The sequence below is a fragment of the Manihot esculenta genome, chromosome 11 (assembly GCF_001659605.2).
Source record: "Manihot esculenta cultivar AM560-2 chromosome 11, M.esculenta_v8, whole genome shotgun sequence".
NCBI classification, from domain to species: Eukaryota; Viridiplantae; Streptophyta; class Magnoliopsida; order Malpighiales; family Euphorbiaceae; genus Manihot; species Manihot esculenta.
This window is the reverse complement of record NC_035171.2, coordinates 24156306-24172746: the sequence shown is the minus strand read 5'-3', so window position 1 is coordinate 24172746 and position 16441 is coordinate 24156306.

Below are 16441 nucleotides of genomic sequence, written 5' to 3'. Positions count from 1 at the left end.
CTGATGTGAACTAGCTTTAAAAGAAAAAGGACTAATATATAATTTTAAATTTTAAAATAATTAAAAAGGGGAAAAAAGTTTAAAAGTGTGTAGCAGCCTACTGGCACACACTTCTCTCTCTCGCATCTCTCTTCTTCTCTCCCTCGCTCTTTCTTCCTTTTCTTCGAACAAGTGTCGACCATCACAGCTGATGAAGAAAGGGCGAATCTACGATTGCTCCAAGAGACAATCGGCAATGGGATGCGTTAAGCCAAAACTTTTCAGTCTCTTTAAATTTTGATACTTCTAGTGTCAGATTGAGATGATTCCAGCGATGTTGGATTCTTGACAGTGAAAGCTTTCATATGAGATTAGTGGAAAGCAATTGGAAGAGAGAAGACACTGGTGCTTTCTAGTGAGATCCTGGTCCATTTATTATTGACAATTGAACTTGAGGATCTTCATCTTCATCCTGCAAGATTCATTCTGATGCTAACCACATCTCAAACCGACGTCGGTTGACAAAAATACTTAGTTTATAATTATTTATAATTTTTTTAACGGAAAACAATCACATTTTTAATATTACCAAAGTAATAAGACTATAAAAGAGATTTTAAATGACACACACAGTACAAAATTCAATTTTGTGAAAGCAAATTCAAACGAGACACTTTAGCTATAGTATCTCTTAAATATTAAGAATATATTAAAAAGAGACCTGTTATAAATCGGAGTAAACTTGCAAAATAAATATTACTAATATTTGAATTTTTCAAGGTACTAGACTAGTATGATTTTAATTTGCAGAATATAAAATACTAGAGTCTATATTACACACAAAGAATGATAGCCCATTGACATCCAATGTATATCCTCTACAATGATAAAAAGTATATATTTTACCCTACTCCATGCATCATTTGCTGTAGTTTTGGATTTATCATATCTTCCTTTTTGTAATAGCTTCTCCTTTAGTAATTCTTTTCTCTACCACTTAAACATCTTACAAATCCGTTTTAGAATTTTTGCAGTTTTGAGAAATGTCGGTCTCTTCATTATTTTCATATAAATTATTATAATTTTGATATAGATCCATTTTTATTATGTTTTTATTTATAATTTTAAAACATACTTATGTCTTTTAGTATAGTCGTACTTGATTTTTCAGTCTTAAAATATTTATTCGAATAGAATGTAATACAACTCTAAAAAGTCTTAAAATGAGATATTAAACCCTCTAAATTAAGATCATTAATTTATTTTCTTTATGATTTATTTGGATGGGTTTTGCTTTAATTAAAATTCATAACTATGAAAATTAAAATTCATTAACCTAGCCTTATCAAACTTCATGCATACAATTGATTAATTGCCTATAAATTGGTGATTTTATTTTCAATTGAAGGGTGGAAAATCAATAAAGCACAAGCTAAATTTTTTGCTTGGACTGCTGTTAGAAGAAAGCTTTTATACGTTGAAGTTTCTTGCTCCCAATGTCACATAAAATTTGGTTTCTACACTTAAATAAAAATAGCATCTAGCTTTTATATATACATATTTTTTTAAAATTTGTTATCTAATTAATTAATTCTCTGCCAAATTAATTTATATCCTTGTTTTCTACCATTCTTTAGTTTTTCAAGGTGCTAAGAAAATCTACAATTTACAAGGAAAAATGCATATTGGGTACCCCATAGTCCTTGTTAGTCTTTATTAGTAACTGATATTCTGAAATTCAGAGAATAGGGTTTACAATAGTGATGTAAGCTTGGCTGGAGAGGAGGGTGTCCCTCAATGCTCGATTTGAAGAAGAAGTCTGCAAAATGAAGAAAGATGGTTAGGGGTCTACCGAGAATGCACCCGGTGGAGACCCTCCGATGTTCAAGTCATATTTATGAACTAGAATAGTATGGTATAGGTAAGAGTTGCAAATAAAAAAAAAATACAGCGGAGGAGCTAGAGGGAGGAAGAAGACCCTCTCCTCATGTCTGCTAGTGATGTATAACTTCCTCTCTGCTACAGTACCTGATAGAGCATATTTTAGCCCACTTTATCATTATGTTCTTGATGTTTATTTACATTTTTTCTGCCTAATTTTGTGGTTTTAATCATGTTTTGCAGATATTAGGTGTAAAGAGACAATCTGAAGAAAATACTATTAAAACTGCCAAAAAGTGCCAAATATGGAAAGTGCCAAAAAAGGAAAGTTTTCAAATATGGAAAGTGTCAATTAAGGAAAGTTTTTGGAAAAGGAAAGTCTTCAAATAAGGGAAGTGCAGAAGCAAAAGCAAATCAGGAAAGCTCAGTCAGAAGATTATTTGAAATTCAAATTGCAGATCTTTCTTTCCTTGTTCAAAGATGTGCATACACTGCAGCAGTCAAATCTTCCTATTTAGGCAGCAAGATTTCAAGGAGATGCACTTGCCTCTCCACATTCAGCATTCAAAATTCAAACGAAGGCTCCACCTAAAAAAGAAAGACTGGACAGATTCCTTTCCACTTCTGCACATTAATGACTGCACGCTCTCCTTCCTCTTCTGCAGCCCATGCGCACCCTTCCTCTTCTGAAAGCCTTGGAATGTGCCTCTTTCCTTCTGAAGCACCAGCCACGTCTCCTTCCCTTTTTGAAGCCTTGATACATGCCTCACACTCTCCTGAAGACCAAGGCGCACCACTTTCCCTCTGAAGAGCTTGCCGCGCGCACAACTTCCTTCTGCAGTGCATGCCGCACGCCTCTTTCCTTCTGAATAATTTACAACGCGATTCTTTCCTTTTTAGACAGAACTTGGGCAGCAAGTAGCCTCTTGGGCAGTAAGGAGACCTAGGGCAATACTTTTAACTATAAAAAGACACATAAGGAGCCTCCCTAAGCTTTTTACACTCCCCTTGGGAGACACCTACGGGATTCACATCTCTTCTTCTACCTTTCTTCTTTTCTTTTATTTTTGGTTTTTGTTTCAGCCATGAGAGGCTGAAATTTTTTATTCTAGTTGAAGATTAGGTGATACTTTAGTTGTTTTATGGATTGGGAGACTTGATCAAACATTGTTTATCTTTTGGTTATTCAATATTCATGCAATCTCATGCTTAATTCCATTGTTGCTTTGTTGTTTTGATCAATATGGCCAATTGATTCTTGATTGCAAGCTAATAATATGTTAGTTTGGGTGATTTAAGTCCGTAATTGCTTGGATTATTCAAACATAAGAACACTTGGTGTAAAAAACCAAGGAAATTGTATGATCTAGCAACATCTCATGCATTTGAGTAGTTAGGATTGGATCTCTCTATCTCTTCATGCAATTAACAATTGTTTTGATGCCTAAGCTCCAAGGACATTTGTAATACCCGGCTAGACTCCGGTATCAGAATTCCTACCGTCCGGTGGAATCTCGGATGTCGGAAGCCTCTAGTAGGGTAGAATCATGTTTTCATAAAATGTTTTAAGGTATTTCATGGTTTTAAGTATGAAAATTTAATGAGTTTTTACATGAAAAGTCTTTGGAGGAAAACCCAGGTTCGGCCGCCGAAAGTAAAGTTCGGCCGCCGAACATGCATGCGTTTTGGAGGCACGTTAGGCCCCCGAAAGCATGAGTGAGGGAAGTCCAGGTTCGGCCGCCGAAAGTCAAGTTCGGCCGCCGAACATGGCATGCATGCGGAGGCACATTCGGCCCCTGAACGTGGCCTGGCCAGCCACCTATAAAAGGGTCCCTTAGGTCCGCACGGGCGAGCTTTTTCTCCCCCGTTGACGGCCAAGGTGAGCCTCCGCCACCCCTTCCTCGATCTTGAGTGTTTTCCTTAGATCCTCCATGATTTTCACGGGTTTTAACTTCTGTTTTGAAGATCTGTGAGTAAAGAGCAAGTTTTGGGTACTTGGAGGTTCAAAGAGCTCAATCTCTCCATCTCCAAGCTAGGATCGCCTTTCCTCTCGTTTCTTCAAGAGGTAAGCTCGGATCCACCCTTGTTATGTGTTTTAAACAAGCATTAAGTTGATTTATGGGTAGAGATGCATGTTTAGGCTTGTTGATGAGTTTATGGGTTTTGATGTTTTGATGAACAATGTATGTTGATTTTTGTGTGTTTGAAGTGTTGTAGTTGGGGTATTTGCTAGTTTGAGACCCCTAGGTGTAATGTATGGTATGTATGCATGTTTTAGAATTAGTTTATGCATGATTGGTGAGTTTGGAGGCAAAAATGCACAAAGGAGCCAAGTTTCTGCCCTTTGGCAGAAACCAGGTTCGGCAGCCGAAGGCACTTTCGGCCGCCGAACATGGCTGGTGAGGCAGGCCTTTCGGCTGCCGAAGTTGCCCCCGAAAGGAGACTTTCGTCTCTGTCTGGGACTTTCGGCCGCCGAAGATGCCGCCGAACATGCATGAGTTTCGCCTCTGTCTGGGAGTTTCGGCCGCCGAAGGTGCCGCCGAACCTGCCTGACTTTCGGCTCTGGAGGGACTTTCGGCCGCCGAACCTGCCGCCGAAAGTGCCCTGTTCAGCCATTTCTTGCATGTTTTTATGTGATGATTTCATGATGTTTTAGGGGGTTTTTGGGGAGTATGTTAGAGTTATGTTTATGTATATTTGGTCCCTCATTGGAGTCCACCTGTGTAGGTTCGGACCCGAGGAACCGAGGACCCCAGCAGTGAGCCAGCTGCTACAGAGTTCGTCAGAGCTAGCCAGAGGTGAGTGGAATAAACCTTAAAGTTTTAAAATAAATGAAGTATGAATTTTGAGCATGATCCATGCATCATGAATGCCATGAGATATAGTAGGTTGTTTGCATTAGTATTCACGAATATGTTGCATTGCATTTATGATGTTGATGTGAATTGGTCATTGGATGATCCTTTAGTCCTCATATGATATGATGATGTTATGGCATGATATGGTATGGAAGTCCAGGTTGTACCCATTCTACGTCCCTGGCACGATGTAAGAGGAAGTCCAGGTTGTACCCATTCTACGTCCCTGGCACAGTTGGACTGTATGATATGTTATGTTAAGAGAAAGACCGGTTGTACCCATTCTACGTCCCGGCACAGTTGGACTATGTAGAGGACTATAGGTGACAATACCATCCGAGATGTGATTTGTTGTGATGTGTTGCATTACATACTGGCATGAACTTTTAATACATGATTTCTCTATTCTGCTCACTGGGCTTTGTAGCTCACCCCTCTCCCCTAACCCCAGATGTGCAGGTTCAAGGTAGACCAGAAGGTTAGCCAGAGTTTTGGAGTATGTTGATGTAATAGTTAGATTGTGGACATGACAATTGTATTATGATGTAATGTAAGAGATTTCAGTATGTTATGTAATGAGATATATTGAGGTTATAGATGTGCTTGACCCTATGAGTATTGTAATCCCTTTTGATACATGATCTATAGAAATGTTTTATAATGTTCATGGAAGCCAACTCATCTCATGTTGTATCGACCGTTGGGGCATTGAGGAGATCCCACAGAGGGATCATGATTATGATCATGACTATATGCATGTATGTTTAGGTTGAGTTGGATGATGAAAGAAAAGTTTAAATTTTTATGTATGATTGTTGATCATGTATGGGATTATACAGGTTTACAGGTTATATGTCAGGCTTGCTACGGGTCCCGGCGGCCTTAAGCCGATCTGGATCCTAGTGCCGGTAATGGTCCGATTTTCGGGTCGTTACAGAATGGTATCAGAGCCCTAGGTTCATATGGTCGGACCTAGAGTGTCGGGCTCATAGATGTTATAGAAGGTCAAGCACAATAGGAAGATCATGTCCACTAGGATAGGATGTGGAGTCCTGTCTTGCATGATGAGGTGAAATGCCATGATTATATACATGGGCATTGATGCTATGATATGAATGATATGCTATGCTATGTGATGAGGGTTCATGTGTGCCCACATGAACCATATGATGCTAATGTTTGTATGATGTGTACTGTTTTTCAGAAATAGGATGAGGGGAACTCGTCGATCGGCACGATTGACTGGAGTGCCACCTGAGGATGAGGGCACGAGCGCCCGTCCTCCCACATTGCCTAGGGCAATGTCTTGTAGAGCCAACAGAGAAAGAGTGTCAAGGGACCCTAGAAGGTCTTTTGATGCTAGCAGAAGGGGGACTGATAGAGGAGGAAGTTCTTCAGATGTGAGGGAGGTTATGGAAGAGGATCAGAGGAGGGATGGGAACCTGGATGTGAGCATGGAGGAAGAAGGGACAGGGGAGTCTCAGGGAGGCGTTCAGGCCTCGGGGTATGGTTTTCCACCCCACTATCCACCCTTCCCACAGGGTTCAGGGTATCCGATGGGAGGTACATCGGATTACTCCAGCTTTAGCCCCTACCCTACCTACATGCCTTATCCTCCTTTCTATCCACCTTACACACAGTACCCAGCTTATCCACCCTCACCCTTCTATCCAAACCCGGCAAACCCCACCTCGGGGAATGCTGCACCTCCACCTCCACCACCTACAGAACCAGCAGCCCCAGTTACTCAACCACCAAGACCTAGCTCAGCCGATGGGAGCAAAGTAAAGATGACAGATTACCTCAAGCTAGATGCTCCCAAATACAAGTCAGGGGATGACCCCTTTGAGTATTTGAGAGTGGTGAAGACAATAACTGATGAGCTAGGGGCAAGTGACAGCAGGGCCATTCAGATGGCAGGGTTCACTTTAAAGTGCAAGAAGGCACGGGAATGGTTCAAGTGTTATGTGGACCCGAGACTAGACGGCATGACATGGGAAGAATTTGCGAATGAGTTCGCTGGATGGGCTTTCCCAGACAGTTCTAGAGAACTGAAGATGATTGAGTTTGAGCAACTGAGGCAGTCAGAGCACATGGGTGTAGAGGAGTTCACGGATAAATTCTTGGAGCTATTGCCTTTTTCAGGGCAAGCTCTAGATTCAGATACGAAGAAAGCCAAGAAATATGTTATGAAGCTGCATTCCAGGTACTCCTCGTTGGTTCAGTCAGCTGAGAGAGAAATTTTCCACACTGTGGTGGATATGGCACGAAGAATGGAAGCAAGTGCTATAGTTGAGGGGTCAGTGAAGCAATCAGTGACCCAGTCTTCAGGGGTTAAGACCCCAGGTAGAGGAGGACCAGGTTTCTCTTCTCAGAGCTCAGGTAAGAAGAGGTGGGATAGTACCACCAGGAAGCCAAAGAAGAACAAGTTTTGGAACAAGTTGAAATCCGGTCTGGGATTTGGCGGTGGCTCGAGCTCAGGCTCAGATGGTACAGAATGTCAGAGATGTGGAAGACCACACAGGGGAGTGTGTCGAGCTGGGACTAATACATGTTTCAGATGTGGACAGGAGGGACACATGGCTCGGGATTGTCCTAGAGCACCTTTTATGGGCCAGCCCCAACAGACAGCTTCTGGTAGTGTGGCACAGCCAGCAGTTCCAGCCACGACTCAGGGCAGTGGCAGAGGTAGAGGGAGAGGGGCAGCCTCTTCTTCTGGTTCCCGAGGTGAAGGTCCATCAGCTCCAGTCAGGATCTTCACCATGACTCAGCAGGAGGCTAACACATCCAACACCGTGGTGTCAGGTAATCTCGTCATTGGGTGTTCTGATGTGTATGCATTAATGGACCCGGGTGCATCTCATTCATTTATTGCTCCGAGAGCCGTTGAGAGGTTGGGTCTGATAGTCTCTGGGTTAGAGTGTCCCCTATGGGTCAGTGGACCCAAGTGTGACCCGTCAGTGGCAGTGTCAGTCTGCCAGTACAGTCCAGTTTTTGTTGAGGGAAGATGCCTCTCCGCCGACCTTGTGGTTCTAGATTTGACAGACTTTGACGTCATTCTAGGGATGGATTGGCTATCTACCCATGGTGCTACCTTGGACTGCAGGGACAAGGTAGTCAAGTTCAGAGATCAGGACGGGTCAGAGGTCGTCTTCAGAGGAGACATGAGGGGCACACCTAGAGGTCTGATATCAGCTCTTCAGGCTCGTAGGTTGCTTAGGAAGGGATGTCAGGGGTACTTAGCTCATGTGAGAGAGCTAGACAGTCAGGTCAGGGAGCCGGCCTCGGTGCCAGTTGTCAGAGAGTTTCAGGATGTCTTTCCAGACGAACTTCCAGGTTTACCACCTGCTAGGGAGATAGAGTTCGAGATAGAGTTGGTGCCTGGAACTAGACCGATCTCTATCCCTCCCTACAGGATGGCCCCAGCTGAGTTGAAAGAATTGAAAGAACAGTTGCAAGAGTTGGTAGAAAAGGGTTTCATCCGACAGAGTACCTCACCTTGGGGTGCTCCGGTCTTGTTTGTGAGGAAGAAGGATGGATCCCTTAGACTTTGTATCGACTACAGACAGTTGAACAAGGTCACCACCAAAAATAGGTACCCTCTGCCAAGGATCGATGATCTATTCGACCAGCTAGCAGGAGCGGGTTGTTTCTCCAAAATAGATCTGAGATCGGGGTACCATCAGCTAAGGATAAGGGATGAAGATGTGCCGAAGACGGCTTTCAGGACCAGATATGGGCATTTTGAGTTCCTTGTAATGCCGTTCGGGTTAACAAACGCCCCTGCAGCATTCATGGATCTCATGAACAGAGTGTTTAGCCAGTACCTGGATCACTTCATTATTGTCTTCATAGATGATATCTTGGTGTATTCCAGGAATGCAGAGGAGCATGCCCATCATCTGCGGTTGGTCTTGCAGACTTTGAGGGAACATGGCTTGTATGCCAAGTTCTCTAAATGTGAGTTCTGGCTGAGGAGCATTTCGTTCTTGGGGCATGTAGTGTCAGAGAATGGGATTGAGGTAGACCCCAAGAAGACAGAAACTGTAGCTAACTGGCCTAGACCCACTTCAGTGACAGAGATTAGAAGTTTCTTGGGTTTGGCAGGTTACTACAGGAGGTTCGTTCAGGACTTCTCAAAGATAGCAGCTCCTCTGACCAGACTAACCAAGAAGAATCAGAAGTTTCTGTGGACCGACCAGTGTGAAGAGAGTTTTGAAGAGCTTAAGAAGAGGTTGACTTCAGCACCAGTTTTAGCTCTGCCATCTAGTGATGAGGACTTTACAGTCTTTTGTGATGCTTCCCGTGTGGGACTGGGTTGTGTACTGATGCAGAATGAGAAGGTGATTGCTTATGCTTCTAGGCAGCTGAAGAAGCATGAGTTGAATTACCCCACACATGACCTAGAGATGGCAGCAGTAATCTTTGCACTCAAGATGTGGAGGCACTACCTCTATGGGGTAAAATGTGAGATCTTCACAGATCATAAAAGCCTGCAATACATCCTGAGTCAAAGAGATTTGAACTTGAGACAGAGGAGGTGGGTGGAGCTGCTAAGTGACTATGATTGCAAGATTCAGTATCATCCGGGTAAGGCGAATGTCGTGGCAGACGCCCTAAGCCGGAAGTCACTAGGCAGTCTATCCCACATATTAGCAGAGAGGAGGCCAGTGGTGAAGGAGTTCTACAAGCTTATTGAGGAAGGTCTACAGATGGAGTTGTCTGGTACAGGTGCCTTGGTGGCCCAGATGAGAGTAGCACCCGTGTTTCTGGAGCAGGTGGCTCAGAAACAGCATGAGGACCCGGAGTTAGTGAAGATTGCCAGGACTGTTCAGTCAGGCAATGATAGTGAGTTCAGATTCGACAGCAAGGGAATCCTCCGCTATGGGAGCAGACTATGTGTACCAGATGACATTGGGCTAAAAGGAGACATTATGAGAGAGGCTCATAATGCAAGATACAGCATTCACCCCGGAGCCACCAAGATGTATCAAGATCTAAAGAAGGTTTATTGGTGGCCAGCTATGAAGAAAGAAGTGGCACAGTTCGTGTCAGCCTGCGAAGTGTGTCAGAGGGTGAAGCTGGAACATCAGAAGCCGGCTGGAATGCTTAACCTGCTACCTATTCCAGAGTGGAAATGGGAAAATATAGCTATGGACTTCGTAGTGGGGTTACCGGCGGCGTCCAACAGAGTGGACTCCATATGGGTGATTGTGGACAGACTCACCAAATCTGCTCACTTCATTCCTGTCAGGAGTGGCTACTCTGTGGACAAGTTGGCGCAGGTATATGTGGATGAGATCGTCAGGCTGCATGGGATTCCTGTTTCAATAGTGTCAGATAGAGGGCCCCAGTTCACCTCCAGGTTTTGGCGGAGTCTGCAGAACGCCATGGGTACTAGGTTGGATTTTAGTACTGCCTTCCACCCCCAGACTGATGGACAGTCAGAAAGGACCATCCAGACTATCGAGGATATGCTCAGAATGTGTGTGCTGGACTTTGGCGGTTCTTGGAGGCAGCATCTACCTTTGGTGGAGTTTGCTTACAACAACAGCCATCATGCTAGCATCGGGATGGCTCCATATGAAGCTTTGTACGGAAGGAAGTGCAGATCACCTGTTTGCTGGGAAGAAGTTGGAGAAAAGGCCTTAGCAGGGCCTGAGCTAGTAGAGATCACCAGCAGGGTGGTACCCATAATCAGAGAGAGAATCAAGACTGCTGCCAGCAGATAGAAGAGCTATGCAGACATCCGCAGAAGACAGTTAGAGTTTCAGGAGGGGGATTTGGTATTGCTCAAGGTGTCTCCTATGAAGGGAGTGGTTCGCTTCGGAAAGAAAGGTAAACTAGCCCCACGATACATCAGACCCTTTGAAATCTTGCAAAAGATTGGGAATGTGTCGTACAAGCTGGATTTACCTGCTTCAATGGAAAGAATCCATCCGGTTTTCCATGTTTCAATGTTGAGGAAGTTTGTGTCAGATCCGAGCAAGGTTCTTAGTGAGCCTGATGTGGAGGTCCAAGAGGATCTCACCTATGTTGAACAGCCAGTACGGATCATAGACACCCAGATCAGAAAGTTAAGAAACAAGGAAATCCCGATGGTGAAAGTCCTGTGGAACCACCACAATTTAGAGGAATGCACTTGGGAGACACGGGAGTCTATGCTCCAGCAGTACCCTCATCTCTTTTAAGGTTAGATCCCTATGTGTTGATGTGCTTTGTATGTATGTTATGTTTTATGCCATGGTTTGTGTCCTAGTTGAGGTACATTCGGGGACGAATGTTCTTAAGGGGGGGAGAATGTAATACCCGGCTAGACTCCGGTATCGGAATTCCTACCGTCCGGTGGAATCTCGGATGTCGGAAGCCTCTAGTAGGGTAGAATCATGTTTTCATAAAATGTTTTAAGGTATTTCATGGTTTTAAGTATGAAAATTTAATGAGTTTTTACATGAAAAGTCTTTGGAGGAAAACCCAGGTTCGGCCGCCAAAAGTAAAGTTCGGCCGCCGAAAGTAAAGTTCGGCCGCTGAACATGCATGCGTTTTGGAGGCACGTTAGGCCCCCGAAAGCATGATTGAGGGAAGTCCAGGTTCGGCCGCCGAAAGTCAAGTTCGGCCGCCGAACATGGCATGCATGCGGAGGCACATTCGGCCCTCGAACGTGGCCTGGCCAGCCACCTATAAAAGGGTCCCTTAGGTCCGCACAGGCGAGCTTTTTCTCCCCCGTTGACGGCCAAGGTGAGCCTCCGCCACCCCTTCCTCGATCTTGAGTGTTTTCCTTAGATCCTCCATGATTTTCACGGGTTTTAACTTCTGTTTTGAAGATCTGTGAGTAAAGAGCAAGTTTTGGGTACTTGGAGGTTCAAAGAGCTCAATCTCTCCATCTCCAAGCTAGGATCGCCTTTCCTCTCGTTTCTTCAAGAGGTAAGCTCGGATCCACCCTTGTTATGTGTTTTAAACAAGCATTAAGTTGATTTATGGGTAGAGATGCATGTTTAGGCTTGTTGATGAGTTTATGGGTTTTGATGTTTTGATGAACAATGTATGTTGATTTTTGTGTGTTTGAAGTGTTGTAGTTGGGGTATTTGCTAGTTTGAGACCCCTAGGTGTAATGTATGGTATGTATGCATGTTTTAGAATTAGTTTATGCATGATTGGTGAGTTTGGAGGCAAAAATGCACAAAGGAGCCAAGTTTCTGCCCTTTGGCAGAAACCAGGTTCGGCAGTCGAAGGCACTTTCGGCCGCCGAACATGGCTGGTGAGGCAGGCCTTTCGGCTGCCAAAGTTGCCCCCGAAAGGAGACTTTCGTCTCTGTCTGGGACTTTCGGCCGCCGAAGGTGCCGCCGAACATGCATGAGTTTCGCCTCTGTCTGGGACTTTCGGCCGCCGAAGGTGCCGCCGAACCTGCCTGACTTTCGGCTCTGGAGGGACTTTCGGCCGCCGAACCTGCCGCCGAAAGTGCCCTGTTCAGCCATTTCTTGCATGTTTTTATGTGATGATTTCATGATGTTTTAGGGGGTTTTTGGGGAGTATGTTAGAGTTATGTTTATGTATGTTTGGTCCCTCATTGGAGTCCACCTGTGTAGGTTCGGACCCGAGGAACCGAGGACCCCAGCAGTGAGCCAGCTGCTACAGAGTTCGTCAGAGCTAGCCAGAGGTGAGTGGAATAAACCTTAAAGTTTTAAAATAAATGAAGTATGAATTTTGAGCATGATCCATGCATCATGAATGCCATGAGATATAGTAGGTTGTTTGCATTAGTATTCACGAATATGTTGCATTGCATTTATGATGTTGATGTGGATTGGTCATTGGATGATCCTTTAGTCCTCATATGATATGATGATGTTATGGCATGATATGGTATGGAAGTCCAGGTTGTACCCATTCTACGTCCCTGGCACGATGTAAGAGGAAGTCCAGGTTGTACCCATTCTACGTCCCTGGCACAGTTGGACTGTATGATATGTTATGTTAAGAGAAAGACCGGTTGTACCCATTCTACGTCTCGGCACAGTTGGACTATGTAGAGGACTATAGGTGACAATACCATCCGAGATGTGATTTGTTGTGATGTGTTGCATTACATACTGGCATGAACTTTTAATACATGATTTCTCTATTCTGCTCACTGGGCTTTGTAGCTCACCCCTCTCCCCTAACCCCAGATGTGCAGGTACAGGGTAGACCAGAAGGTTAGCCAGAGTTTTGGAGTATGTTGATGTAATAGTTAGATTGTGGACATGACAATTGTATTATGATGTAATGTAAGAGATTTCAGTATGTTATGTAATGAGATATATTGAGGTTATAGATGTGCTTGACCCTATGAGTATTGTAATCCCTTTTGATACATGATCTATAGAAATGTTTTATAATGTTCATGGAAGCCAACTCATCTCATGTTGTATCGCCCGTTGGGGCATTGAGGAGATCCCACAGAGGGATCATGATTATGATCATGACTATATGCATGTATGTTCAGGTTGAGTTGGATGATGAAAGAAAAGTTTAAATTTTTATGTATGATTGTTGATCATGTATGGGATTATACAGGTTTATAGGTTATATATCAGGCTTGCTACGGGTCCCAGCGGCCTTAAGCCGATCTGGATCCTAGCGCCGGTAATGGTCCGATTTTCGGGTCGTTACAACATTCCTTCCTCTTCTGAAAGCCTTGGAATGTGCCTCTTTCCTTCTGAAGCACCAGCCACGTCTCCTTCCTTTTCTGAAGCCTTGATACACGCCTCACACTCTCCTGAAGACCAAGGCGCACCACTTTCCCTCTGAAGAGCTTGCCGTGCACACAACTTCCTTCTGCAGTGCATGCCGCACGCCTCTTTCCTTCTGAATAATTTACAACGCGATTCTTTCCTTTTCAGATACAACTTGGGCAGCAAGTAGCCTCTTGGGCAGCAAAGAGACCTAGGGCAATACTTTTAACTATAAAAAGACACATAAGGAGCCTCCCTAAGCTTTTTACACTCCCCTTGGGAGACACCTACGAGATTCACATCTCTTCTTCTACCTTTCTTCTTTTTTTTTTTTATTTTTGGTTTTTATTTCAGCCATAAGATGCTGAAATTTTTTATTCTAGTTGAAGATTAGGTGATACTTTAGTTGTTTTATGGATTGGGAGACTTGATCAAACATTGTTTATCTTTTGGTTATTCAATATTCATGCAATCTCATGCTTAATTCCATTGTTGCTTTGTTGTTTTGATCAATATGGCCAATTGATTCTTGATTGCAAGGTAATAATATGTTAGTTTGGGTGATTTAAGTCCGTAATTGCTTGGATTATTCAAACATAAGAACACTTGGTGTAAAAAACCAAGGAAATTGTATGATCTAGCAACATTTCATGCATTTGAGTAGTTAGGATTGGATCTCTCTATCTCTTCATGCAATTAACAATTGTTTTGATGCCTAAGCCCCAAGGACATTCCTTCCTCTTCTGAAAGCCTTGGAATGTGCCTCTTTCCTTCTGAAGCACCAGCCACATCTCCTTCCCTTTCTGAAGCCTTGATACACGCCTCACACTCTCTTGAAGACCAAGGCGCACCACTTTCCCTCTGAAGAGCTTGCCGCGCACACAACTTCCTTCTGCAGTGCATGCCGCACGCCTCTTTCCTTCTGAATAATTTACAACGCGATTCTTTCCTTTTCAGACACAACTTGGGCAGCAAGTAGCCTCTTGGGCAGCAAGGAGACCTAGGGCAACACTTTTAACTATAAAAAGACACATAAGGAGCCTCCCTAAGCTTTTTACACTCCCCTTGGGAGACACCTACGGGATTCACATCTCTTCTTCTACCTTTCTTCTTTTCTTTTATTTTTGATTTTTGTTTCAGCCATGAGAGGCTGAAATTTTTTATTCTAGTTGAAGATTAGGTGATACTTTAGTTGTTTTATGGATTGGGAGACTTGATCAAACATTGTTTATCTTTTGGTTATTCAATATTCATGCAATCTCATGCTTAATTCCATTGTTGCTTTGTTGTTTTGATCAATATGGCCAATTGATTCTTGATTGCAAGGTAATAATATGTTAGTTTGGGTGATTTAAGTCCGTAATTGCTTTGATTATTCAAACATAAGAACACTTGGTGTAAAAAACCAAGGAAATTGTATGATCTAGCAACATCTCATGCATTTGAGTAGTTAGGATTGGATCTCTCTATCTCTTCATGCAATTAACAATTGTTTTGATGCCTAAGCCCCAAGGACATTCCTTGACAATTTGTTAATTAGTAATTAATTAGAAGACGTTCCCTAATTGGTTTAATCATAAGGAGAGACATGGTGGTGAGAAGCGTCTTCCATCTCCATAACTAATCTATTGAATCAATCTAAAGAAACTAAGTGTCAATGATCAATCCCAACAACTGAAGTGGATCCAATTCTTTAACTAGAACCTTCTCATTATTTATTTTCTCTTTTATTTTATTATTTGCTTTCTTTTATTGCTTTCAATATTAGATCAATTAAATCAATCTCAAACCCCCCCATTTTACTTTCAGTTTGTGTGCTTTCAGTTTATCTCGTTTTTAGTTTATTCCGCTTTCAGTTTATCTCGTTTTTAGTTTATTTGGCTTTCAGTTTTATCTCGTTTCAGTTTATTTTGCTTTCAGTTTATTCCGTTTTCAGTTTATTATTGTTTCAGTTTATTTTCTTGGTCTTGATAAGGAAAATATGTAACTTCTCAATTCCCTGTGGATTCAATCCTTTCACCACTCTCTCCAGTTGTAAATTGTTGATAATCAGAAAGGTTATTTTTGACCGGTTTTGACAACTGCGAGTCAAAAATTGGCGCCGTTGCCGGAGAGTTGATTTAACTTGTTTATTTTTCTTTCAGGACCAGATCTACCACCCAAAGAACACCTCATCGCAGATCTGAACATAAAAAAAAAGAGAGAGAGTGAAGACCACCTTTGCGCAGGAGCACCTTCTGCAACACATTCGGCCGCCGAACTTCATCAACCTTCGGACGCTGAACCTCATCCTCATTCGGCCGCCGAACATCTCACAGAAGGCACAGTCACATCGCAGATCTGAATCATGGATGAGTTAAGTACATCTGATCTTTCTTTTCTGACATCTTTTATGAAAGATTTTGCCATAAGACTAGTTCAACAGGTTCAAGCATCCCAGCCACCAAGACCATGTGGGATCTGTGGATATGTGGGACACTCAACTGATCAATGTCCCACACTTTATCAGTATGACCAACCGATGCATGCGTTTAAAAGATTCAATAGTTAGCCTAGACCTACATTTGGAGGATTCAATGGTCAACCAGTTCATGCATATGAAGGATTCTATGAACAACCAAGACATGATCTCTACTATAATACATATAATCCAGGTTGGGGAGACTATCCAGACTTCAGTTCTACAGAGGCTAACGACTACCAGGACTATCAAGGATATCAAGCCCAACCAGAACCTCTAGGTACATACCAACGCCTTGAGAAGATGATGGAGACATTGACAATATCTTTACAAAACCTCGAACAATGGATAGAACAATTGGCCACCGCAGAAAGTGCAGACATGTTGAGAAGAGAGGAAGAGTTTCAAGATGATGAGACAGATGATGAAAGCTCATAAGTACAAGAACAAGCTGCTGAAGAGAATCAACCAGAAAACTGTTTGTCCAAACAAACTGATCAAACAGAACCTGTTGATAGTTTAGATGTAATTGATTATTTGAGCAAAGA